Below are 25,669 nucleotides of genomic sequence, written 5' to 3'. Positions count from 1 at the left end.
CTTCAAAATACTGGTCAGATGTGCTCCCCCTGTGCCAGCGTACTGGTCCCGCCCACCTTGATCACACGCCTGGACAATGCATGGATGGGACACGCGATACGCATAAACATCACATCTTTTTTTTTTTAAGATTTTATTTATTTATTCATGAGAGACACAGAGACACAGGCAGAGGGAGAAGCAGGCTCCATGCAGGGAGCCCGACGTGGGACTCGATCCCAGGACCCCGGGATCATGCCCTGAGCCAAAGGCAGATGCTCAACCCCTGAGACACCCAGGTGTCCTTAAACATCACATCTTAACACAACTCTGCCTTGGATAAGCTCGACATGGAATGCTTCCTCTTGGAACTTGCCTTTTCTCCCTCCGGAGTGTGCTCATGAGGCTTACCGCGTTGGTCCGCGTAACCCCTGCTCGTTCATGTTTCGTTGCACATGGCACTCGCTGCAGATTTCTTCCTGAGTTTACATCCACTAGTCCGGGTGGGTGTGGTTTTGTCTCCCATGTTGCAGATGGGACAGTGGGCTCCCAGAGGTTAAAGAGCTCGTCTGGGATTAGCCAGCTTCTAAGTGGCAGAAAAAACCCTATGGTGCACCGAGCACCGAGTACCACTGAGCCACCCAGGTGCCCTAATTCTGGTTTTGTTCAGATTCATTCATTTGGCAAGCACATGCTGGACACCTGCCGTGGCCAAGTGCTAAATGGGGCTCTGAGGATCCAACAGGGATGAAGGATGAGGAATCAGGATGGAGCAGAGGACACGGGGACACGGCTGCAGCTGTGGCAGATGGGATCTAGTCACAGATGGGGGTGAGCTATGCGACCCTGGGCCACCCTGCCCTCTCTGCACCTCTGCGGAATGGGCTTTGTGAGGTGCCCAGACCGTCCCTTGGCTAGAGGGAGGTGAGTGGTGTCTTATCTCCGTGCTCTGAGCAGAGCACCTCTCCACGCAGCCCCTGCAGATGGATGCAAGCCTACCAGAGGCACCAGTGAGCATCCTGGAGCCCGGAGCTGCCAGGGGCTGGCACCATCCCCACGCTGGGAGGGCTTTGGGATGTGGCTGTGGACACAACTGGTCAGTCAGCTCATGCCTCAGACATGCAGGCATGTCACCCCAAGATCAGGGACCCAAGGAAACACCCCCTCCCGTCTCCTCCACCCTTCCTTTCGCACCTCCTTCCTCCTTCTCCCGGGGGAGAGGCGGCCGCTTCCCTCGGACTTTCCACAGCTGCCCCTGTTTGCCTCCCCCCAGAGACCATCAACCCTCAGCACTGGCACAGGCCCCCACCCATCCGGCCCAGGGCGGCCGCCACCAGGGGAGCCTGCCCACCCCACGGCTTCACTCAGGCACGACGCACTGGCGGGACACAGACATGAACCGGGCGGGAAGAGCCAATTCAGGTCACCCTCAGAGAGACAGCTCGGGGCTCGGGCAGGCCCTGCTGGGAAATCTTACCTGGGTGTTGTCAAGTACCGGGGGCCTGCTGGGCCCTTCCATCCCTATCCCCATTGATTTGTCCGTTTCTGCCTCCCTGTCCCTCAGTGCCTTTGCAAAGACCCCTGTAAGTCAATTCTGGCCCAACAAGGGCCCCACCCTGATGGAGATACGGCAGGTTGATCCGGGAGCTTGGAGATTGAGTCAGACGAGCAGGGTCTGACCTTGGGGCTGCCACTCTCAAGCTGTGTGACCCCTGAGCATGCCATGTGCCCTGTTTAAGCCCTGATGTAGGACTCGATGGGATGGCAGAGGGAGCAAGGCCTGCACAGGGGTCTGGGAAGATGAGGCGAGTGGGTCCTAGCCCTTTGCTGCGGGGCTCACACCCATGACTTCAGGGCAAATGCTGAAAGCCACAAAAGAGAGGCCCAGAGGGGTTGTGTGCTGAGTTTGGCATGGCTGATAAGTGCCTGAAGGAGCAGTGAAGACAGGGAGCCAGAGAGGTATGGGAGCAAAGAGAGAGAGAAAGAGACTGGGGAGTGAGAGAGAAGCAACCAGCAAGAGAGCCAGGGAGAGAGGAAGGAGGGAGGGACAAGGAGAAAGGATGATAGCCACTGGGGTGAGGAGCCTGGAAGACTTCCTGGAAGAAGATGCATTTGAGCTGAGCCTGGAGGAGGGCCAATGAGAGGTTGATCAACCAAGAATACAAAGGAAGGAGTCCCATTGGTCAGTGTCCCTCAGTACCAGTGGGCAGGTCATTTTGGAAGGGTTCTGGCATCTGGGCCCACTGTGTCACCACCAAGAGCTCAGGCTTCTTCTCCTTTCCCTTCCTGCCTCTGCTGCCAGGGAGGAGGCTGCATTTTGCACTTAAATAGCTGGGCTGAGATTTATGCCAAAATTTCCCAGATTTGAATCATGTCAGAGCTGGAAGGGCTTTGGGGTAACATCATCTCCCACATAGGGAAACTGAGGCACAGGGAAGCTCAGGGACTTGCCTGTGATCACCCAGCAGTGGTGGGTGAGGGTCCAGACCTCCTGCCCTTTGGATGGCATTGTTAGTAAGATCACAGCATCAGTTGGTCAGAATTTCTTAAGCTCTTTCTCTGGAGTGAATGTAACAGAATTGGCATCTTCTTAGAGAAATAAGAGGCTGAAGCCACTTGTGATGGTAATTATAACAACACTCGCAAGTGGGAGGGGGTCATGGTGCCTGCCCTGTGCGGGGCGCCGTCCCAGGCACTCCAGAAATACGAACTTCGTCGTGCTGCACAACAGCTCTGTGAAGCAGGTGCACTTACCCCATTTTATAGGTGAGAAAAGTGAGGCCCAGGGAGATGAATGCCAGGAACTCAGCACCTGTTGTCACCAGGGCCCTGCCCATTTTGACAGAGGGGGCTTGATTTGCCCAAAGCCACCCAAAGAGGAGAGCACCCATGTTTGCAGGTGTTTCCACACCTGCTGGTGTGAGGAGAGAGGCTGAAGAGCAGGAAACGAGGGATGGGGGGCTCCGAGGGCACAGGCCAGGGATGAAACCCCCAAATGGGGTCCCAGCCTCTGAGGAACGGAGGCATCACTGAGGCAGAGAGAGACAGGTGGAGAAACTGAGGCACACATGTGGCATCTGCCTCCCCAGCCACCTCTTCCTGGACATCCCTCGACATGCAGTTGCCCAAAACTTGTGGGGAGCTTATCCCTCACCAGGGAGCATCCTGGGGCACCCGGCTGCTTCTACGACTTTCAAGGTGTTCGCAGTTGGAGGAGTTGCAGAGACGGAAGGAGCGGGCTCCCAGGCCTGGGCAGCTGGGCAGTGGCCCACCTGGGAGTCGGTGGGGGTGGGGGCACTTCCCAGCCCCTCTACCTGCTGAGCCACCTGGGGCAACCCTCGGAGGCCTCAATCATCCCAGCTGTCGGACAAGGTGGTTTCTGAGGTCTTTCCAGCTGAATGTTCTCTGTATTTGGGATGCTTGGATGTCTGGGTGGCAAAGAGCCATTGATGTGTGCCTCGTTTATCTGGAGACAGAGAGAGAGAGAGCCACAAAGAGCAGATAGCACACAGGCAGAGAAGAGAACCAGTGGGAGCGGTGGTGGTGGGGAGAAGCAGGTGGAGCTAGAGATAAATGTGCAGAGAACAGAGAAGGCGAAGGAGACTGGGGGGTGGGGGTGAGAAGAATCAGGGTGGGGGTGGGGGTGGGGCTCCTGGCCCAGCCAGGCCCACCCCTTCCTGCTAGCAGGACAAGGTCCCTCACCCGGGGGCAGCTGGAGGCAGCAGCTGAAGCAGCCTTGGCCTGCCAGGCCCTCCCCCTGCCCACCACATCCGGCCTGGGCCTGCCAAAGCCCCCAGAGCGGGGAGGGGAATGGATGGGCAACGTCAGCTGTGAACCGGCACGTTTCTCATGCTCCCTGCTGTGTGTGGACAAAGTCACCTGCTGGCCGCCCTTCCCGTCGTCCGCGTTCCCTGTGCTTAGTGGGCAGCTCACTGTCCCAAGGCCACATCCCACCCCTGGGCCAAGGCAAGGATTATTTCCACTGCCTAGAATGCTCGGAACCCCTGTTCTCACATAAGGTGTCATGATGGTTAATTTTACGCACCAGCTTGGCTGGGTCCCAGAGCCTGAAAACACGGCCAAACATTATTCTAGATGTTTCCATGAGACGGTTTGGGAATGAGATTAACGTTTATTTATTTTTTATTTTTAAAAGATTTATTCACTTGAGAAAGAGAGAAAGAACACAAGTGGGGAGAGGGGCAGAGGGGGGGAGAGAGAGAGAGAGAGAGAGAGAGAGAGGGAACCTTGAGCAGACTCCCCATTTAAGCAGGAAGCCTAATGGGGGGACTTGACTTCACATCCCTGAGTTCTTGACCTGAGTCAAAATCACCAGCTGGTCACTTAAGTAACTGAGCCACCCAGGAACCTGGAGATTAACATTTAAAAGGGTGGACTTCAAGTAGATCATCCTCCAAACGTGGGTGGGTCTCATTTAATCAGTTGAAGGCCCGAATAGAGCAAAAAACCTACCCCAAGCAGCCGCTTTTCAGATTCAACTCTTCCTGGGTCTCCAGCCTGCTGGTTCACTCTGCAGATTTTGAACTTGCCAGCTTCCATAATCACAAGAGACAATTCCTTAAAATAAATCTCTTTTACATTGGTTCTGTTTCTTTGGAGAATAAAGATGTCCATCTGTATGTATCTGCATCTGCATCTGACCAATACAGGTGTCAATCAAAGGGCACCTCCTTCTCTGACTCCTGGGTGGAATCCTCCATTTCTCTGTTCTTTGATAGCCCTCCATGCTGCAGTTACATAGCGTTTGTCACACCATGTCCCACCGAATTATAAGTTGGGCTGCCTTACTGGGGTATGAGTTCTAGACATCAGGGACTGAGGCAATTGACCCAAGTCCTCAGCACAGCACAGCACAGGGCCTAGCACGGAAGAGATGCTGGCTGACTGGGTAGGTGGAAAGATGGATGGGATGGATGGATGGATGCAGGCAGGATTGAAGGGAGGTGGGAAAGTAAGAAGGAGAGTAGGCGGGAAGGAAGGGAAGAAAAAAGGAAGAAAGGGAGAGTAGATGAGTGCATGGATAGATGGGAAGATGGACAGAAAGTAGTGACGGGTAGGTCGGCAGATGGACGGGTGTAGGTGGGATGGATGAGTGGGTGGGGTGTGAATGGATGGAGGGGTGCAGGGTGTGGAGGGGTGGAAGGATGAATGGATGGGTAGGTGGACCGGTGAATGAGGCAAAGGCACTGTCATCAAGGAGCCCCTCGGTAGGTTAGGACAGTTACCCTTGTTCATCACTCATTTCTTCCTCAGACAGAAAGGCTTAGGGGTCCCAAAGCAGATTCCCAGGGAGACTGACCTTCTCTTAGTGGCAGCCCCATTCAATCTTCCCTGCAAAGGCTCTACTAGGCACCTGGCCTTGTGCAGTGGGCATGGGTTTTGGAATGATCCAGCCTTGGACTCGGTTCTTCTATGCGTTAGCTGTGGGACTTGGACAAGTCATTTCCCTCTCTGGGTCTCAACTTCCTTATCCAAAATGGGTATATGTAAATATCACATCACTAAGTGGCCAAGGGCATCTGTTTTGGAGCAGAACTGCCTGGCTCTATCAGTTGCTGGGGCGTGACCTTGGGCTGGTCACTTCACCATCCCATGACTTAGTCTCCTCCTATGTAAAATAGAGACTCTGGCATCGTTTTGCAGATTAAATGAATGAATATAGATAAAATGCTTGGAACACGGCTTGACAGAGTCATTGCTCTTAAACGATAATCATCACCCACATCACAGTGCAGTTGGAAAGAGAAAATGAAATCATGCTGGTGAAATGCTTGGCTGGGTGCCTGGAGCATCCGAATCACTTGATAAATTGTGTTATCCTTAATCTCCAGCATGATCCTGTTTTCCAGTTAGAGAAACTGAGGCTTTAGGAAGAAAGGTGAGTTAGCCAAGATCATGCAGCAGATGGGAGCTGGAAGCTGTGATTCAGGTGCAGGCCTGGCTGACCCGGGGCTCCTAGCTCTGTCCAGGAAGGTGGCAAGCCCGAGGCCTTGAAGTATGAGTAAGATTTCAGCAGGTGACAGGACAGGGCTGGCCCAAGAGGTCTCTGGGCTGGAGGCCCAGCTGGGAAAGCACGAGGCATATCTGGGGAAAGTACGTCACGGAGCCTGGCCAGGGCACCAGTGGTGGCAGCAGGGAGAGTGGCTGGGAGGAGGTGAGGACAATGAAGTGCATAAGAGGCTTCGACCAGGGGAGGAGCTGGTCAGATGGGGGGTCTGGAAGCCACGGTGACAGGTGGGGGCTGTGGAGACGGGTGGGTGAGAAGCGCCAGCCACCCTGCCAAGGGAGCTGTGTGCAGAGAGTATGCAATGGGGTGAATTTTTCCATACGTGCTAAGAGCAAGGACAGTGCCAGAAACACCCCACAGAAGGCAGGATCTCCTCCCCGTTTTGGACTCACACAGATGATGATGCCGGTGAACACAGCGGCGGGAGGCCGAGTGTACGCCAGGCGTGTGGCTGCAGAAGTCACCACGATAACCTCATGAGGAGGCCGCGGTTGCCTTTCCCATTTTGTAGAGGCAGACCCAGGGCCACGGAGAGCCAGGTGCCCTTCCCAAGCCCATGGGGCCAGCACCCGAGGTCTGACCGGCCTCTGCCCAGCCCGCACCCTGGGCCCCCACACCGAGGGATGTCCGCAGTGGAGGGGAGGGTGAATGGACAAAGCAAGCCAAGGGCATCCTGGGTGAGGGTCCCAGCTCAGGAAGAGGCTGAGAGGTGGGTGTGAGCGGCGGAGGGCACAGGGCACAGGAGAATCATCTGGGGCCCCGCAGGCGGTGTCTGAACCAGCCAGTGCACAGCAATGGTGTGTGGGAGCACAGCGGCCCCCTCTCACCCCCGTTTACAAGGTAAAAACAGTGTTGTGCCCACTGATGGGTGCCAGGTGGTATCCCTGCCCATTCGCACACGGGGAGACTGAGGCATGGGTCAGGGGCAGAGGAAATCCGGGGCTTTTGGAGGCAGGCCGGTGGGGAGGACGGCTGGGAGGAGTGTGCAGGGCCTGAGAACTGCTCCAAGTAACAGGACAAAGCCTGGGAAACCTGATCGCATGTTTACCAGCCCCGAGATTAAAGGCGACGCTGCTGCCAGGGGGCTTACCAGGGAGGCAGGTAACAGCAGGCCCTCCCTGGGAAGGCAGAGCGGGTGGCCTGCGCCAGTGTTTCCCAGGCCGTGATTTCTGCAAGTCACCGGGTTTATCCAACGCACTCACTCTGTGTCAACTCACTTGGTAAAACGTTGTCTCCGGCAGACGGCAGCCCTGATGATGCCCTGGGCTCAGCTCTAAGCACTTGGCACTCATCTACCCTCATCACGGCCCTCGGGCCACACGGGGGTCCCGGTGCTGTCCTTGCAGGCGGGGAGACAGAGGCGACAACTGTCTGCGAGCACACAGCAGCGAAGAGAGGCAGAGCTGGGATTTGAACTGGGACCACCTGGCCCCAGAGTCCCTGGACTTACCCCCGCCAGCTACTTGACACTATTGCTTAGGTCAGCAGGTTTAAAAAGAAAAGCTGCTGGGACGCCCAGGTGGCTCAGTGGTTGAGTGTCTGCCTTCGGCCCAGGGCATGACCCTGGAGTCCCAGGATCAAGTCCCACGTCGGGCTCCCTGCATGGAGCCTGCTTCCCCTTTGCCTGTGTCTCTGCCTCTCTCTCTCTCTCTCTCTGTGTGTGTCTCTCATGAATAAATAAATAAAATCTTTAAAAAAGAAAAAGAAAAAGCTGTGTCACATGTGAGAAATGGCTGCTACAAACAGAAGGTACCAGAAAAACGGATATAATTAGAGACAGAATGTGATTTTATCATTTTCTCTAGGTGCTGGTACCTGGGAGAACTCAAAGCCAGAGACATGCCTCTGGTTTGCTAGAAGGACAGACTCCAAGTGGCAGAGAGGCATCCGGACGCCCAGCCCCGCTCTGACATTAGCAAAGGGCAAAGCTCTCTCACCAGTGAGTCTCTCTCTTCTCCTTAGAGCCCTGCCAGGCTCTGCATCTCTAACTTTTCATCTTTGAGATGGTGCTGAGTGTTCCCACTTAACAGGTGACAAAAGAGGCTCTCAGGTGTTGCTGGCTTGCTGGAGGTAGCCCAGCCAGGGTGGGGATGAGCAGGCTCCCCAGCCTGCTTGGATTTCTGCTCAGACCCTTGCAAGCAGACAGGTCATGAGAACCTGCCCGTCCCACAGCCACCGGCTGGGCTGCCACCCTCACTCAGCACAGGGGGCCAGGCCAGTGCAGCCCGGCCCTGCCCTGGGTGTGCAAGGTGGAGCTGGCCTGGTGGCAGGAAGCTGGCGAGGCAGGGTGGCTTCTGGGGGTGCCCATGCCTGGGATGGGGGACAAGTGGAAACACTCCGCACAGACCCTGCGGGGCCGCACCCACGCTGTCTCCAGTGCCCGGCCCGTGTGAGAGGCAGCAAGAATGGGCCACTTTTGGCAGATTAGGAAACAGAGGCTCAGCATGGGACTGTCTGCCCAGACAGTACAGAGCAGAGCTGGGATTTAGATCCAAATCCTTGTGGCTCCATTTCTCGGCACCATCCCATTCCACCAGGCAGACAGTGTCAAAGATTCCTTCTTTCTTTGTAAAAAAGATTTTATTTATCTATTTGACAGAGAGAGAGCACAAGCAGGGGGAGCGGCAGGCAGAGGGAGAGGGAGAAGCAGACTCCCTGCTGGGCAGGGAGCCCAGTATGGGGCTAGATCCAAGGACCCCGGGATTGTGACCTGAGCCACTCAGGTGCCTCAAGATCCCCTCCTCTGGGGTTTCTCCACTCATTCATCCATCAGTCGTCAGGGAGTCCCCAGGCCTGCTGTGGCCAGTGCTCTATCAGTGCCCAGGACATAGTACCAGGTCAGACATGGCCCCTGCCTGCCAGTATAGCGGTCTGTTTGGGAGACGGATCCCAAATCTGACCAGCTCATGGGAGAGGGGAGCACAAACCCCAAGGAGGCCCGGGGAGGCAGCTAACTCAGCCTGAGTCAAGGAAGGCTTCCCGGAGAAAGAGAAGCCCAATTCTGAGGTTAGGAGGAGGAGGAGGAGGAGGAGGAGCAGGCCTGGTATTGAGGCTTGAGCCTTGCAAAGCACTGAGAGAGCACATGGCTCAGCCCTGGAGCTTACAGACCGGTGGGAGGTGGGAAGGACGGGCACCAGGGAAGAAACCCCGTAACGGGAGCAGTCCTCCTCCTTGGAAAACAAGCCCCCTCCAAGGGGCCGGGGGCCCGGGCATCCTAAGCCCTCTCTAACCCTGATATCAAGACCCCACCAAGCACCTGGCCCTGGCCTGGGCTCACAGCAGGTTCTAAAAACTCTAGTCGCAGAGCTGCCAAGCGAGGAGGGCTGTCATGTGTGAGGGCCGGAGAGGGCATTAGACTTGCCCAAGGTCACCCAGCAAGGTGGTAGCCAACATGGGCTCGTCCCTGGCTCCTTCCTTCCCTTCCCATCTTCCAGGACCCGCTTAAAGGAGGCCGGTCGCACTGTTCTCCCCAGACTGATTGCGTGCCTGCTTAGATCCAGGTGGATCCTGAAGACTCAGGGATGAGTAATAATGGTAATGATAATAATAATAATAATAATATGCTAAATGCTTCGTGTATATTGCCACTCACAACACTTATAAATCCTTATCAGATAGATACTATTTCCTTTTTACATAGAAAGAGGCCCAGAGAGGTGAAGACAGTGCAATGGCCCTGGGCCCCACAGCAGGGGAGTGACAGAGCAGGATCCCAGTTCAGCCTCTGGGGCCCCCTGTGAAGGCACAAGCCTCTTTGTCCTAAGTCATAGCAGCCTCCTGGAGACCCCACGGCCCATCAGGACAGACAGGCACATGGACTGTCTGTGTGGAAGGTGCCCCAGCAGGGGAGCAGGGCCCAGGCGACAGGGCCAGCCCCAGCCCCAGGCACCGATGATGCCAGGACCTCAGCCACATTCTGTCCTTAATAACTCGGGGCCCTGCTTCTACACATACATCAGGGAGCGGAGAAACTGAGGACCTTGGCCTCACTCTGCCCTTAGCCCCCGGCTGGGAGGGGTGGGGCCCAGTCAGCGCCTGGCCCCTGATGCCCGAGCACGCACCCCTTCACGCCGTCCTGCCTGCCGAGGGTTGGCAGGCGTTCTCGGCCTCCGGTGCGCTTTGCCCACACCTGCCTCTACCAGCCTGCTGGCACGTAGAGTCCTGGCGGGGCCAGGAGGCCCGGGTGTGGCGAGTGAGGCCTGAGCAGGGTCTTTGGTGGGGGTCCCGGAGGAGGGGGCCTGGAATACAGGACTGCCGTGTTTGAATTAAATTTCCGAAGAGGGGCATTCTGGGCCAGTCTCTGGACCTCCCAGAGCCTCCATTTCCTCATCTGTGAAATGGGGATGCTAATGCCAACCTTATAGTTTATGTTGTGGATGTTGAAACGAGAGAATTTGAGAAGCAACTAGCATATGTCAATTATAACCTAAATAAAGCTGGATATTAACTATTAAATAATAATAATAATAATAATAAATTGATTTTTCAGAAAGCAACTAGCCACGACTAGGCACATGGCAGATACCCACAGATCACGGCTTCCGTCCCTGTGTGAACCCAGACTGCCTTCTGACCTCACTGGGTATTCAACTCTGATTGCTGGGAGTGACGGCCTGAAGGTTTGTGCTGAGGAGGAGTCTGAAGATCGATCTGGGATCAAGAGGACAAGGTCACAATTAATGACATCTGTCAGGACCTCAGGAGAGAACAGACAGGTATGTGTGCCCATCATACCTGCCTCCCCTCATCTGTGCTCCCGCTGCACTGGCCTCCTGTTCGTTCCTCCCAAGTCCAGGAACACCTCTATCTCAGGACCTTTGCACTTGCTTCCCCCAGCCTGGAATACTCTTCCCCCCAGTACGCATGACTGTCTCACTTCCCTGGCCTCTACTCAAATGTCTTCTTGCTGGTACAGCCTTTCCCCTACTGAAAACAGCAGCGCCTACCCTCACTCCAACACACTCAGTCCCTTTCCTGCTTTAGTTTTCTGTTTCACAACGACCCCTTCTTCACATGCTGTGCGTTTTCTTTATTGGTCTTTATTATTATTTATTCCCCCTCTAGCTCTGCCTCTGTGCTCAAGCTCTATACTCCAGAAGTCTCTGTGCTCCCTGATTCCCGGGTCCTCGCACATGCTGTTCCCCCTATTAGGAAGACAATACCCTCCCCTGCCACCGCCCTCTCTGGCTAATTCTTCTTCATCTTTCAGATGTCTGCTATACGTCCCCTGTGTCTGGAACAGTCCAGATTGTGAGACCTCGGGTGCAGAGGCCACATCCATTGTATGTGTGTTATTCTGTATTCTGTCCACAGTACTGCCTGGGGCCCAGCATACCATGGGTGCTCAATAAATGCTCACTGAAAGGTTTACTCACTCTTGGAAGGAAAAGAGCTCGTGCTTTCTCATCCTAAAACCCTTTCTCTTCCCACACTCCTGCTCTGGTGCGGGCACCGGGACTGGGGGTTCCATTATCGACACCGAGTGCTCACTGCACGGCCAATTACAGTTCCCTTACGGAGCACTTCTGTGTTGCTATTCCCTAACTGCCCCGTAAGACTAGCTCAGGGGTTGCTATTAGGAGTGGCTCCGAGAGGCGAGGGGGCATGCACCGGGTTAGCACGGCTTTGCCTTTCCTGGGCAAGGAGACAGAGCAGATGTCGGTGCCGCAGGCCCGGGAGACCCAAATGGTGCAACCAACTGCCTGAGTGTAAGTGGGGGTCTCCGTAGAAAACAGCCAAAATTAGTGTCAGGGACTAAATCGTGGGGTCTGAAGGATTCCTCACCTCTGGAAATCTGAATTCTTTGGGCTCAACTGGGAGAAGGAAAGACGAGGCGAGGCCCAGAGTAAGAAGGAAGAGAGTACATCTGGGCTGGTTCTGCCCATGCCAGCCCCCAACCCTGAGCCTGTAATTTCCTTCTGGAAGTTCTGCATGGAATGTGTACACACCCAGTCCCATTGGGACATCGACCCAGAACACAGCCCCGTTCTGTGTTCAGAAGGATAGATGCCAGGAGGTCCCTTTTCTCCTGAAAACCTCTGGAGGACTTGGTCCTTAGCTGACCATGTGTAGTTGGAGAATTTCCCCCTCTTTCCTGCCCCAAACCTCTTTTAAGTCACTTGTGGCCCAACTCACATTGTCAGCACCACAGGGGAATTTTTAAGATCACTACTGTTTAGAGCTTTAAGATTCAAAACCTGTTACACTGCAAATGTTCCCAGTACAGACAGACACGTTCCTCATGTTTCCTGCACCTTGTGGACAGGACTAACAGCTGAGCTTTCCCAAAGGAGTTAGGCCAATCATCTACCAAGACACTAGTTGTAAGAGAGAGGGTCCTGGACATTTATCCCTGCCCTGAGGTCCCCAGGGGCTGAGATTATGTAGCTGTGACATTTACCCTCCCCCCTGTGCCATTTTGTGTTTTCCAAGAATGGTCACAACCAGCTCCCATTGCACAGGCTTTTTTTATGATGTGACTTTGACCTTCCTCATTTTGACAGGTGAGGTCCACATAGTCTGTCCCCCTGGGTCTGAGTGGGCCTGTGACAAAGACAAATGATGGTGTGTGACTTCTAGTGCAAGGCCATCAAGGCCATATATCTTCTGTCTGGTTCATTTGGGACACTCACTCTTGGAATTCAGCTGCCATGCTGTGAGGAATCCCAGGCGGTATGTGGAGGCCCATATAGCAAAGATCCAAGGCCCCAGCCACTTGAGCCGAAGGATGAACAGGAGTTGGTCAGTGGAGGAGAAAGGGAAAGGGTATTCCAGGAGAAATAGGGACCAGCACGTGCAAAGGCTCAGGGGCAAGAGAAAGCTTGGCACATCCGGGCAGCTCCGAGAGGCATGTGGTGGGTGGAACATACAGTGGAAGCCAGGGGCACGGAGAGGTCAGGTCACAAAAAGCCTCCAAAGCCTGGCTTAGATGGAAGGACTGGGGAGCCATGGAAGAGTGTAACCAGGTGATCACAGGGGTTTAAAGTGGTATATGTGGGGCAGCCCCAGTGGCCCAGCGGTTTGGCACTGCCACAGGCCTGAGGTATGATCCTGGAGACCCGGAATTGAGTCGTGCATCGGGCTCCCTGCATGGAGCCTGCTTCTCCCTCTGCCTCTCTCTCTCTCTCTCTCTCTCTCTCTCTGTGTGTGTGTGTATGTGTGTGTGTGTCTCTCATGAATAAATAAATAAGATCTTTTAAAAAAAATGACGTATGTGGCCTCAGCTGGGTAGAGAACCACTTGTGGGGCTGAGCCCAGAGGCAGGGTGGGAGTGAGAACATGAGCACCCACGGGGCCTGACTACGGTGGTGGCAATGGGGGCGGGACAAAGGAGTTACACAGGTGGTGTGAGGGCTGGTGGCACCCGGTGGGTTTCTCAGCATTCGTTATATTCATTATTATAGCCAGTGCCAGGGGAGATGGGCAGTGTATTGGTGACGGCCCCCGGGGATCCATCTCTGGCAGCAGGACAATGACACAGCCTCAAAGCGAATGAATCCCCCGGGCCTGTAGTGGAGGCTGTGGGACTCTGGGTTTGCTCTCCCTCTCGTACTACGATCAACTAATAACAGCTGTCTTCACTGAGCACTCCTGCGTGCCAGATGCTGGCTGAGATGTGACGTTATCATCTCAGTTAACCTGCTGCCTCTGTAGCAGTATGAAGTAAGAGCCCATTTTACAGAAAATGAAACTGAGATTCAGAGAAGTTGAGTGACCAGCCCATGGTCACTCAGTTCAAAAGCAGCAGAACAGGGATTCGAACCTAAATTCTCTTAGGGGCTGTGGAGTCTGCAAGCCTCAGGGGAGGTGGATGAGCAACCAGGACCAGCGTTTGTGGGGGTCAGAGGAGCTTTTGGAGGGAGGATGCTGGCTTAGAGACAATTCACTGGAATGTCAAAATGAATGGGCCTGAGTTAAAGTCTAGAGGAACCAAATTCCTGAGATTTTGTTTGAAGAAATGATCCCATGGTAATAAGGGAATAAAAGGTCAGAAAGCCATGCCTGAGCTGAACCATGAGAGGGGGCTGGCATCCAGGCCGGACTTGGGGGCCACGCTGCACCTCCAGTCCTGGGGACAGTCGGGGGTCAGGAGGGGTTCCTGGGAGAAGTTCTGTCCCAAGACATGCTCCCTGCTTGTTGACTCTGCAGAATTGCAGCGTTCTGGAAGTTCCAGGCCTGTGTCTGGCTGGGGTCTGATCTCCAGTGATTAAATCGTCACTGGGAGGGGATTCCTGGGTGGCTCAGCGGTTTCACGCCTGCCTTTGGCCCAGGGCGCGATCCTGGAGTCCCGGGATCGAGTCCCACGTCGGGCTCCCGGCATGGAGCCTGCTTCTCCCTCTCCTCTGCCTGTGTCTCTGCCTCTCTCTCTCTCTATGTCTATCATAAATTAAAAAAAAAATAAGTTTTAAAAATAAATAAATAAATAAATCATCACTGGGAGCCTGGGTCGAGCTGGCACAGGTGTTCACCCCATCTTTGCTGTGTGGATTGTGTATCTTCCACTGGATGCCTTTCCCCTGGCCATGCTCCTCTGTCCCCTGGACCTCTCCTGCCAACCTGGCTGACTGGTGGATCTCCTGGGGAGCTTCATAAACCTGATGCCCAGGCAGCACCCCAGAGTCAGCATTTTCTTTTTTTTTTTTTAAATTTTTTTTAAAGATTTTATTTATTCATGAGAGACACACACAGAAAGAGAGAGAGAGAGAGAGAGGCAGAGACACAGGCAGAGGGAGAAGCAGGCTCCATGCAGGGAGCCCGATGTGGGATTCGATCCGAGGACTCCAAGATCACGCCATGGGCCCAAGGCAGGCGCTAAACTGCTGAGCCATCCAGGGATTCCCAGAGTCAGCATTTTCAAAGCTCCCCACTCGATACCAACGTATAGCCAGTGGTGAAAACCTTTGCAGTCAGACACATGTAGGTTCAATTCCTGCCTCTGCTTCCATGCTGGGTGAACTTGGACTTGCTGGGCAACCCTTCGGAGCCTTGGTCTCCTTCTCCTTCCATTGGGAATGATACTCTTGTCACGGGCTAAAGGGATTAAATCATAATTTGAGCAAATTATCTAGTACTTAGAGCTAAAAAAAAAAAGAGAGAGAAAGCAAGCAAGCAAGTGCAATGGAAACAATCATGCTCACAGCAATATCAACCTTGCATAGTGGAAGGGAACACTTTGATTTGGGCCTTGAAAGGAGCGTGTTGAACAGATGCTTCTGGAGCAGAGCTCAGAGGCTGAGAGCCATTGAGCTCAAGTCCCTTCTCAGCGTGACTTGCTTTGTATCTCCCTCCATGGAAAGATCCGAAACGCAAGCCATTATTGTTGACATGGGCAAGTCATTGGGGTCTGTGTGGGATTTCTGTTTGGAAAACCAGCAAATCCTGCAGGGTTGGACTCACCAATGTTTCTGCAGGCTGTGGCTGTGGCTGTGACAACTGATCAGAACCCCCAGTGCCCCTGGGCCGCAGGATGCAGGTAGGGGAGGTGAGAGCCCGCACGCTCACCCGGTTCAAGCACACACCGCGTGCCGGGCACTCCACAGACGGGTTTATAAAACAAACACGTGCCAAGCTCTCACCACTTGGCACATTCTGTCATAAGCATGTTGCACACATTTCCTCTTTTGATCCTCCGGATAACCCTGTGTGGTCAGCACTGTTATTCTCCATTTTACAGATGGACCCGAGGCACAGAGCAGTCAAGTCATTTGTCCCAACTCACACAGCTGGCAAGTGGCTGAGGCAAACAGGCCGGCTGGCTTCCTGGAGCTTCCAAGGGCTCCACCGTGCTGGGTTGTTATCGCTGTGTTACCTAACGTATTCTTCCGACTGCACGGTAAGGAGGATTGCCAGCACTCCGCAGGAGAGGAAACTGAGGCTCCGCGAGCCGAAGACGGAGCTGGGATCTAACTTCAAACTTGTCGTTGACCATCTGTTCTTCTGGGATGTGGGCGTTGAGTCATTCCTTCATTCACTCACCCGTGCCTTCATTCCTCTCTCTCTCTCTCTCTCTCTCTCATTGACTACAGTACACAGTTATTGAGGACCTACTGTATACCTTGTTCTGGATGCAAAGGAGGCAGAGGTGAGATAGGTGCCCTGTCCCTTCCCTGGTGGTGGGGGTGTTGGGGGGGGCAAGGCAAGCCACCTCCCTAGGGTTTGGAAAAGACAGAAACTGATTCTGTGTACATGCGGAGGGCAGCTCTGAGGAGGTGGTTTCCAGTTGGGTATCGAGGGATGAAGAGGAGTTCACCGGGAAAAGTGATCCAGGGGAGAGAATGGCAAGCGCCAAGTCAGTGGCCATGTGGGCGTGTGTGCTCTATTGGGCAACATCACACAGTTTGGTGTCATTAGGATGGTAGAGTACATGGGTGGCCAATGTGATGCATTGCTTGGGGAGAAAGTTGCTCTGTTGTTCAGGTGAGCTACGTTGGAGGCCTAGGACAGGGGGTTCACCCCCAAGGCCCGGGGGTCTGGCTGCCAGCTTGGGTGAGAACCCTCTTTGTGGTAAAAGGTGCTGGCAGGATCCTACTGCCTCTCCTTTCCCCGTCCTTCCCGATTCCTCTATTCCCCTCCCTCAGATCTCATCTTCATAGACACTAACTTGAGTCATTGGTGTTTCACCAGACACAGTGAGGATAAGCATCTTGGGCAAGGGAACAGCACGTGCTGCAGCCCAGAGGCACAACAAAGGTGCAGCCTCTTTGGAGAAAGCACGTGAGCTCTGTGGCTAAGGTGGGGGGGGTTCCCAGCCAGTGAGGGGGGGTGATGAGACAAGGCAGGCATGGGCTGGTTTGCTGAGGGCCCAGAGCACTCAGGCCTTGTGTTTTATCTTGCAGCCTCAGAGAGCCATAGAAGGTGAGCAGGGAGTGCCAAGGCTGGAAGCCTACCCTGGAAACACCCTTGGGCGGGGGTCAGCGGGGGGCAGGTTGCGCAGGTGGGAGTATGACATCCCGGAAATCAGGGAGGAAAGTAAAGTGAGGGCCTGGCCCAAGCCGGGTACCGGCCGGGGTGGGCAGTAGGCCACCAGGAGGAGAAGTGACCAGGCACGACCCACAGCCCAGTTTCCCAAGCTGCCAGGAATCTGGAATTTGCAGTCCCGTCTTGTCTGCGGTTGGGGAAATATTCAGCTGAAAGCAAACACTCTCATTCCTGATTAAGGGCAAAGTCAAGGACCCTCTGACCCAAAGGAGAGGGCCTCGCCTGGACAGCCGAGCCTGGTCACATGCCCTCCCCAGGAGGCCCACCTGGGTAGGGCTGTGTGATGCCCTGTCAGTCGCTGTCCTTCTCTGTGCCACCGAGTCTAGTGCCTCCAGCTCAGGGAGGAGACAGATCCCCACAGAGAGCTCTCCACGAGCTAAGGGCTTTTTTGACAGGTTCTATTCAGATGCTGTTTTCAAGGTGTTGGAAACATCTGAACCTCTGAAGAGGGAAACCCTCTGAAAGCAAATAGACCCCTTGGGTAGGCCCTGCCTCTTCTAAGAGCTTCATTTGATGACATCCCACACTTGCCAACCACCAGGGATGGCTTTTTCCAGGGGTCCTGAGAACTTGATGTGCAGATCCCACAGCGACCAACCCAGAAGTGGCTTCTCCTGCTTCCCCGTCCGTGCCCACCTATGTGTCTTCCTGGATGGGATGCTTACTTCCTGCCCAAGAAGCCCATAGTTGAGCTGGCCCCGGCTTCTCAGGAACTCCTCCCTCCCTTGCGCCATGGGTCTCGGGTCCCCGGGACTCCTCTGCTTCCTCAGACAGCCTTGCAGACACTTGGGGTCAGGAACCAGCTCCCTGCTACTACCCTGCTCCTGGGCTGGTGGTCCCATTGCCCGTCCTCTTTTCCTGGAGATCCTGATGGCATTCCACCCCGGCCAGGGGCACCTTCATGCCTTGGCACCCAGGTTGAGCTGAACTAGGAAGCGGGGAAAGTGCCTTGGGGTGGGGGTGGGGGTGTGGAAGCAGGAAATAAATGTGTTTAGGGAAGCAGTATTGAGCCCAATGGATGTGGGTCAAATCCCAGTTGCACCACTTTCTGGCTGTGTTGCTTTGGACAGATGTCTCAAATCACTTGAACCTCAGTTTACCCATCTGTCAGATGGGAATGGTGGAAGCATCTAGCTCATGGGGCATGGGGTGAAATTAAATAAGATAATAATTTAATTAATTAATTAAATTAAATAAGTGGTGGGAGACCTTTCTGTGGCTGTGTATGGGGCTCTTTGCCACCGCACGTCAGCGTCCTCATCCAACCCTGCCTGTGAGCCGGCACTCAGCCTGATGGGATGACCCCTTCCTCCCATCACGCCGTGCTCTTTCTAGCCACTGTGCCTTTGAATGTGCCGTTTCCTCTGCCTGGTATGCTGTTCCTCTTCTCGGCCTGGCCAGCCCCAACTCATTCTTAAAGGAGGCCTTCCAGCGCCTTCCCCTCCTCAATCTCTGGTAGAGTGAACCTCTCCCACCCCTAGTTGCCCATAGTTCCACAGTAGAGAGGTTTCTGGGGCAGCATAATTGGGTTCTGGAGCTTGATGGTAGTCCTAGGACGATCACAGAACTCTGAAAAGACTCTTTTGCTCCCCCAGCCTCATTTTGCCTCATCTGAGAAATGGGAATAATGTTCTGTGCTCTTTCATGTCCCATGACCCACGGAGGTGACTCTGGTGTGCAGGTGCAGCTTTGCAGTATGTGCATTTCCTGGAAAAGAAAAACAATTTGGGCCTAACCCTTGGGGCCCAAGCAGTGGGGTTACGTAAGTTCTGAAACTTATTTTTCCCTGTAATTATGACACTCCTGGAGCCTTGGGCGAATGGACCCTGGCCCCAGCTCTTGCTTTTGCGCTTGTTGGGACATATACCAAAATTAATTTAATTACCATCTCGGGCCTCCTTCCAGGTGGGCCCTGCCAGGGCCCCTCCCTCTGGATTTCATTAAGTATCCTGTCAACATCACTGGCTCAGAGCTGCTGGTTTCCTTCGGAGTCAGCTTGTGGAGCCACAGGAGGAATGGGCGCCTGCCCCAGCCCCGCGTGACGGATTTTGTTTACCCTCTTCTTCCCACAGATTCCTCCCTTAATAACCCTGGAGCCGGGAGGCTCCCTGGCAGGGATGGGGGAGACAGGGTCTTGGCGGACGCATTGAGGCAGCTCCCCTGGTGGCGTGGGGAGTACGGGACGGTGCCCACTAGCTAGCAGCTAGGTTTTCAGAGAACAAAAGAAAAATTCCGTTGGCTCCAGAGGGGTCCAAATTTTGGGAGAGAGCTAAGTTGTTCTGGAAGCAGGATTCATTCTTTGATGTCATTAGAAACCCGTGGAGGAGCTTCTAAACACAGATATAGGCTGAGTCGTGATCACTGTCTCAGACTTGTCACCCCAATCATAGCCTGGTTATAAACACAGCCTCAGACAGTGATCACGACAACTGATCATAACCTGGGCCTAACTCTGGTCATAGACAGAACTGGGCTACAAGTCACAGACTGAGCCCTAGTTTTGGCCAAAGAATTAGGCCTGGTCTTGGTCTTACAGAGAGCTCTGATGCTAACTGTAGACTAATCCTTAATCCTGGTTCATGGAAAAAACTAAGCCCTGATCATGACTATATACTCAAACTTATCTTCATCCTTGTCCGATCCCAAATTCATCCAGCTGAATCCTAACCCAAGTTATAGACGGAGTCTTCAGCTCTGATCCTGATCCCTAGATGACCTCTAATCCCAGCTCCTAAACTGACCCCTGACTCTGGTCAAAGACTGAGCCCTGCTCCTGGTCATAGACTGAGCACTAACTTCATCTTTGGATGACCCATTGTCCTGTCTCCAAGCTGAGCCCTTGTCCTGGTGACACACTGAGTTCTGAGTCCAGCCCCAAGCTGAGCCCCAAACCTGGATGCCACCAGACCACACACCGGGTCCTTAGATTCGATTGTCTCAAGACTATGCCCTTTAAAATGTAAACCTGCCCCCATAGAAAGGAACCGAGTTAGCCCATCAGTGCTCATTCCTCGGTCAAGAGATGTCCTTGAAGGGATGAATCATGGAGCTAGCTTTGGGTGACAAGAGACAGAGGGAAGCAGAAACAATTACTTCCAAAGGAGAAATGGAGCTGGGCAGGTGGCTCTCCTGGAGGAATAAGAAGGGGAAAAGAGAACACATGGTGTTAGGGGCATGGAAGCAGACTGCCCCAGACCTCCTGTCCAAGGGCAGAGGCCAAGAGCCTACAATGTACCCTCTTGCAAATCATCCATCCACCCATCCATCCACCCATCTATTCACCCATCCATCTGCTCAGGAAACTCTTGCAGAGCACTACCAACAAGCCTTACATTCATCTGTTCCACCATGCATTCAACAGGCACATACCAGATGTGCGATAGAGCCCACATTCTGTTTGGAGACGGGGTGGAGGGCTTCTTAGTGGGTGTCTCTAGAGACAAATTACCCCCGTCCCTCTTTCTGTCACCACCACTTCTCTTGCGAGTTCCTATGGCACTAGGAATGAGTCTTAGAGTCAGGCAGGCTCTACCTCCTGGGTGGTTGTGCAGAGCAAAGGAGATGGCAGGCGAGAACTTACCTACATACCAGTCAGAATGGCTGGTATCAAAAGGATAAGAAATAAGCGTTGGTGGGATGTAAGAAAAAGGAACCCTTATGCACTGTGGTGGGAAGGTAACTTGGTACAGTTACCGTGGAAAATAGTAGGAGGTTCCTCAAATTTTAAAAATAGAAATATCTACACAATCCAGTAATTCCATTACTGGGTCTTTACCCAAAGAAAATGAAAACTCTAATTCAAAAAGACATACACACTTCAGTGTTCATTGCAGCATCATTTACAATAGCCAAGATATGGAAGCAGCCTACACACACACACACACACACACACACACACACACGCACGCACGTTTAAGTGGAATATTACTCAGCCATAAGAAAGAATGAACTTTTGCCATTTGCGACAACATGGGTAGACCTAGATGGTATAATGCTGAGTGAAATAAATCAGAGAAAGACAAATGCCATAAAATTTCATTTATATGTGGAATCTAGAAAACAAAACAAACAAGAAAACAGAAATAGACTCATAAATACAGAGAACAAACCAGTGGTTGCTGGGGGTGGGGGCGGGTGGGTGAAATAGGTGAAGGGGATTAAGAAACACAAACTTCCAGTTTAAAACAAATAAATCAGCAGTGCCTGGGTGGCTCAGGGTGTGACCCCGGGGTCCTGGGATTGAGTCCCACATTGGGCTCCCTGCGTGGAGCCTGCTTCTCCCTCTGCCTGTGTCTCTGCCTTTCTCTGTGTCTCTCATGAATAAATAAAATAAAATAAAATCTTTTTAAAAACCCAGAAAAGAATATTTGACAGGCAAAAGGACAGACAAGTACTGTTACTTCTCTGCCCATTCCCAATTCCCAATCGGGAAATTGAGGCACAGAGAAGCGACACAACTTTCCCAAGGTCTTGTAGTGACTGAAAAGTGGAGTCTGGATAAATGGCAGGGCTGGCAGCTCCAGGACCCTGGGCTGGCCCCCAGCCCTCTCGAATCCCTGATGGTTGCAGTGGGGGTGAGCAGCCCCTACATGGTCACGGCTGCCCAAGTGACCCCCACCTCACATGTCACCCAGAGGCATCCTGTTTGTTCTGAGTTTTGTTTTTTTCCTTGCAGGTATTTTGTTCTATTTTGTGGCCAACCCCAACTTGCCTTGGTTAAGTCAAAAGGAGGAAGAAATCTGTGGCTGGCATTTGACCCAGGAAACGGAGGGAGCCTGTGTGAATGAGGAAGGAGGGAGTCCAAGATGGGATGGGGCTCCATGAGGCAGGGGAACTCACATTTACAGTGGGCCAGGCACTCAGCACCATGCTCTTGGGTGGGTACCACCTGTCCCCATTGTACGGATGAGGAGATGGAGGCAGAGGGGCCGGTTAGCTGTAGAATCGGGTCTGGCTTCTGGCTGCATGGGACTCCTGGTCCAGTGCTCTTTGCAGGGCCTGAGAGTGCCTGTGGGCCTGGAGGCTTTCCTGTAGCCCTCCACAGGTGGTCCTCGGAAGCCCTGACCAGGTGCACAGCCCTCTCAGAGAGACCCTCTCCAGGCATGTGTCAAGACTGACTTAGGAGCCTCATCCAGGCCCCCTGCAAATAGCACGGGCTTCCAAGACCCTCCTGCACAGTGGCAGTGGGGGCGCTTCTCAGGAACACTGGGGCTGCAGCCAGGGAGACCTGAGTTTGAGTCCTGACCCCACCACATGCTGCCTGTCATGAATGCGAGCACATCCTTCATCCCTTCTGGGTCTCAGATTCATGTTCTTTGAAATGGGGGCACGAGGCCTGCTGGGGAGGAAGGCTGTGTGTCTGTCCCTCTTTCTGACCATCACTCGCGGACTCCAGGCTCAAGGACACTGACAGATCAGCAAGTGACCTACACAGCAGAGCCCCAGGGCCGTGTTCTGTGCTGGGTGAAGTGGGCACCCTGCTCTTAAGGAACCCCTAGTCCCAAAGGGGAGGGGAGCTACTCCTACCCGGTGTAAGGGCGTAGGTGGATATTCCAGAGAATCTAAGGGGGAAGGCAGGTTACACTTATCCATTCCACGAGGGGGGGCACACACCCCCATTTGTCCCAAGGGGAGACTCATGTGCTGCCTCACCCGGAGGGGGACAGAACAGATGCCCGAGTCAGTCTAAGGAGGGAGGCAAACACTCCACGCATCCTGGGGGTGGGCACACCCGGAATCACAAGGCAGTGGAAGTCTAGTGTTCCCACAGTGGCTCAGAGAACAGGACCCACGCATCCTCTATCATTTGACTATTTCTAAAGCACCTACCATGTGCCTGGACGTGTGCCGGGTGCTAGATAAAGAGGTGGGCTGCAGCCTTTGAGGGGAGTGCAGTGCTTTGGAAATAGTGATGTGAGAGGCTAGGCTTCTCTCCAGGGTCCAGAATGCAGAGGAGGGTGCAAACCCCTGATACCTCCTCAGGGGGCCACAGAGGTCAGCAAACCAGAGCCTGGGAATTCCCCCTTTAAGCCTTTTCTTCCCACGATGCTCCCCAGGACAGGACACCTTACAGTCCTCTGCTATGTCACATCGTACCACATCGCCTGTCTTTTCCTTTTCGGACACCAGACACTGAGAAGTTTGTCTCAATGATCTATGGATGCATCAAAACCATCCCCAAACTCAGAGGCTGAAAATAGCAACCACTTCATTAGCTCTGCCATCTGATCTGGGTGCAGCTGGGCCCTGCCGCGGTTTTGTTTGGGCTCACTCGGCAGCTGCAGACACCTTGGGGCCGGCTGCTGGAAGATGACATTGCTTAGGTCTGGCAGTGTGGCTGTGGCCTGAGCCACACGCCTCCAGGAGGCTCGCCTGGGCTCCTCTAACCGATCCAGCTGTTCATGTCACCTGCGGTCAGAGAGGCAGGATGGTCCTCGGAAGCCCCATTTGGCAGAAGTGAAAGCTGAGGCTCAGAGAGCTGTGGTGGGAGAGCTGGAAGGTGCCTCTGGCTCCTGTGTTTACGCCCCTCGCTGTGCAGCCTCCCTGTGACGTGGGGAGCGGGGGCTCCACGGGGAGGCAGGTGCCGGCTCTGCCCCACGGCGCTCGGCGCTCGCAGTCTGCGGGGAGGAGGAAGGTCCACGTGCAGCTGAGAGGAGAGCTCAGTGGGAGCCAGGGGGCCCCCAACCTGCCAGGGGCAGAGCCAGCTGTCCAGAAGGCGTGAAATGAAATAAGGAAAAGGAGGTCAGAGAGGAACGCCCAAGGTCACAGCCAGCCGGCGGCAGGCACCCTGATCACACCGCAACAGCCTTGTCCAGCACAGCCACATCTCCGGGGTCACAGGGATGTGACCCCCGCCCCTGTCAACCAGGGTGCACCTCCTGGGCTTCGGGTCACTAGGCAGCTTGCCGTCCAGTGGGGTGGGACGGCCCAGCCCACCTTCCAGGCCATCTGCCCTGCCTCCTTGGTGGCAGCGTCTGCGTGCAGCCTGCTGGCCGGTGCAGGGGCCCCACAGCCCTGAAAGGTAACACCTGTCTTAAGCCTCTCAGAGCCTGACAAGGACAGGTATGGAGGAACTTGACTCCCCTGAAAGGATTTGGGCCCTTGTCCCGGGGCCCAGCGAGCCCATGGAAACATGACCCGCCCCTGTGTGAACAATGCCTTTCATTGGAACGTTGAACTGGCCACCAACTCACTGAGTGACTTTGGGCAAGTCATGTCCTCTCTCTGAACCTGTAAAATAAAGATGAAAATAACAGCTTCGAGGCGCCTGGGTGGCTCAGCTGGTTAAACAGCTGACTCTTGATTTCGGCTCAGGTCATGATCTCAGGGTCCTGGGCTGGAGCCCCGAGTCTGGCTCGGAGCTCCATGTAGAATCTGCTTGAGATTCTCTCTCCCTTCTCCCCTACCCCCCCTCACTCATGCACGTGTGTGCTCTCTCTCTCTCTCTCTCGAATGAATGAATAAATATCTTTGAAAAAAAGAAATAAAAAGAAAAACAACTGCCTTACGAGGTTTGCAACCCCTGTGTCACTTGACCATTATTGCACATTTTGTCTGGCACATAGTAAGTATTACTCTGGACTGGAGATGCTTTTTTTTTTCTTCAATATTGAAAATCACGATAAAGTACACCTAACACAAACTGTGCCATCTTAACCATTTTTAAGTGTGCAGTTCAGTGGTATTAAACACATTCATCATGTTGTTTGCAGCCATCACCACCATCCGTCTCCATAATTCTTTTCGTCTTGCCAAACTGAAACTCTGCGCCGGCTAGACACTAACTCCCTGTTCCCCCTCTCTGCCAGCCCCTGGCAACCACCACCCTACTTTCTGTCTCCATTGGAGAGGCTTTTAAAAAATTCCAGAATCTCTTGGAGAAGGGAAGGGAGTGCCTGGATGATCACTTAATACTTCAGGTAGCAGCCTGGACTTTAAGTTAGCATTTATGTCGGCTGACTAGGAACAGAGCTGAGTGCAAGGATGCGCGAGCCCTGGAGGGTGACGGTACAATCCAGTTATGACCCAAACTTGCTCGCCTTCTTATTTTCCTTTAGTTTTATTTTATAGAGCTATAATTTATATACAGTAAAATGTACCCTGGATTAGCTTACTAGGGCTGCCGTAACAATACCATAGACTGGGGGCTGAAACACCTGAAATTTATTATCTCATGGTTCTGGAGGCTGGCAAGTCCAAGATCAAGGTTTGGCCGAGCTGGTTTCTTCTCAGGCCTCTCTCCTAATCCTGTGTCCTCACATGGTCACATGGTCCTCGTCTGTGTCTCAATCTCCTCTTTTTGTAAGGACAACAATCCTATTAGATTAGGGCCGACCCACGCGCCCTCATTTTAACCTTCCCCTTTCCCCAGCTTTATTGAGGTACAACTGACAAATAAAACTATATGAGCCTAAGGTATACAACATAATGATTTAAAGTACATATATGTTGTGCAACGATCACCATAATAAAATCCGTCAACACATCGCTCACCTCACCTCTTTTTGTTTTGTGGTGAGAACATTTAAGATCTACCGTCTTAGCAAATTTCAAGTATACAAGACAGGATTGTTAACTACAGACACCACACTGCACGTTGGAGTCTCAAAACATGCTCATCTTATAACAGAAAGTTTGTGCCATTGACTAACATTTTGCCTTTCCCTGACCCTTTGGCCCCTGGCA

At 53.5% G+C, this 25,669-nt stretch overlaps 2 long non-coding RNA genes across 3 annotated transcripts; both read left to right on the top strand.

Moving 5' to 3' along the window:
• The first annotated feature begins 9,846 nt into the window (after positions 1 to 9,846).
• Positions 9,847 to 11,382, top strand: LOC102152936. Of its 2 annotated transcripts, none has more exons than XR_005374552.1 (3): positions 9,847 to 10,119; positions 10,497 to 10,722; positions 11,217 to 11,382. It is a non-coding gene; the product is annotated as an uncharacterized LOC102152936 (long non-coding RNA). The 2 variants fall into 2 exon arrangements; XR_005374553.1 differs by having other exon boundaries at positions 9,847 to 10,199.
• Positions 11,383 to 14,824: 3,442 nt separating this feature from the next.
• LOC111091229 lies at positions 14,825 to 24,628 on the top strand. Its single transcript, XR_005374554.1, has 4 exons — positions 14,825 to 15,479; positions 15,681 to 15,839; positions 16,033 to 16,088; positions 21,660 to 24,628. It is a non-coding gene; the product is annotated as an uncharacterized LOC111091229 (long non-coding RNA).
• The last annotated feature ends 1,041 nt before the right edge of the window (positions 24,629 to 25,669 follow it).

Source organism: Canis lupus, chromosome 20 (assembly GCF_011100685.1).
Source record: "Canis lupus familiaris isolate Mischka breed German Shepherd chromosome 20, alternate assembly UU_Cfam_GSD_1.0, whole genome shotgun sequence".
Taxonomy (NCBI): domain Eukaryota; kingdom Metazoa; phylum Chordata; class Mammalia; order Carnivora; family Canidae; genus Canis; species Canis lupus.
This window is presented reverse-complemented; position numbering and strand designations above follow the sequence as displayed.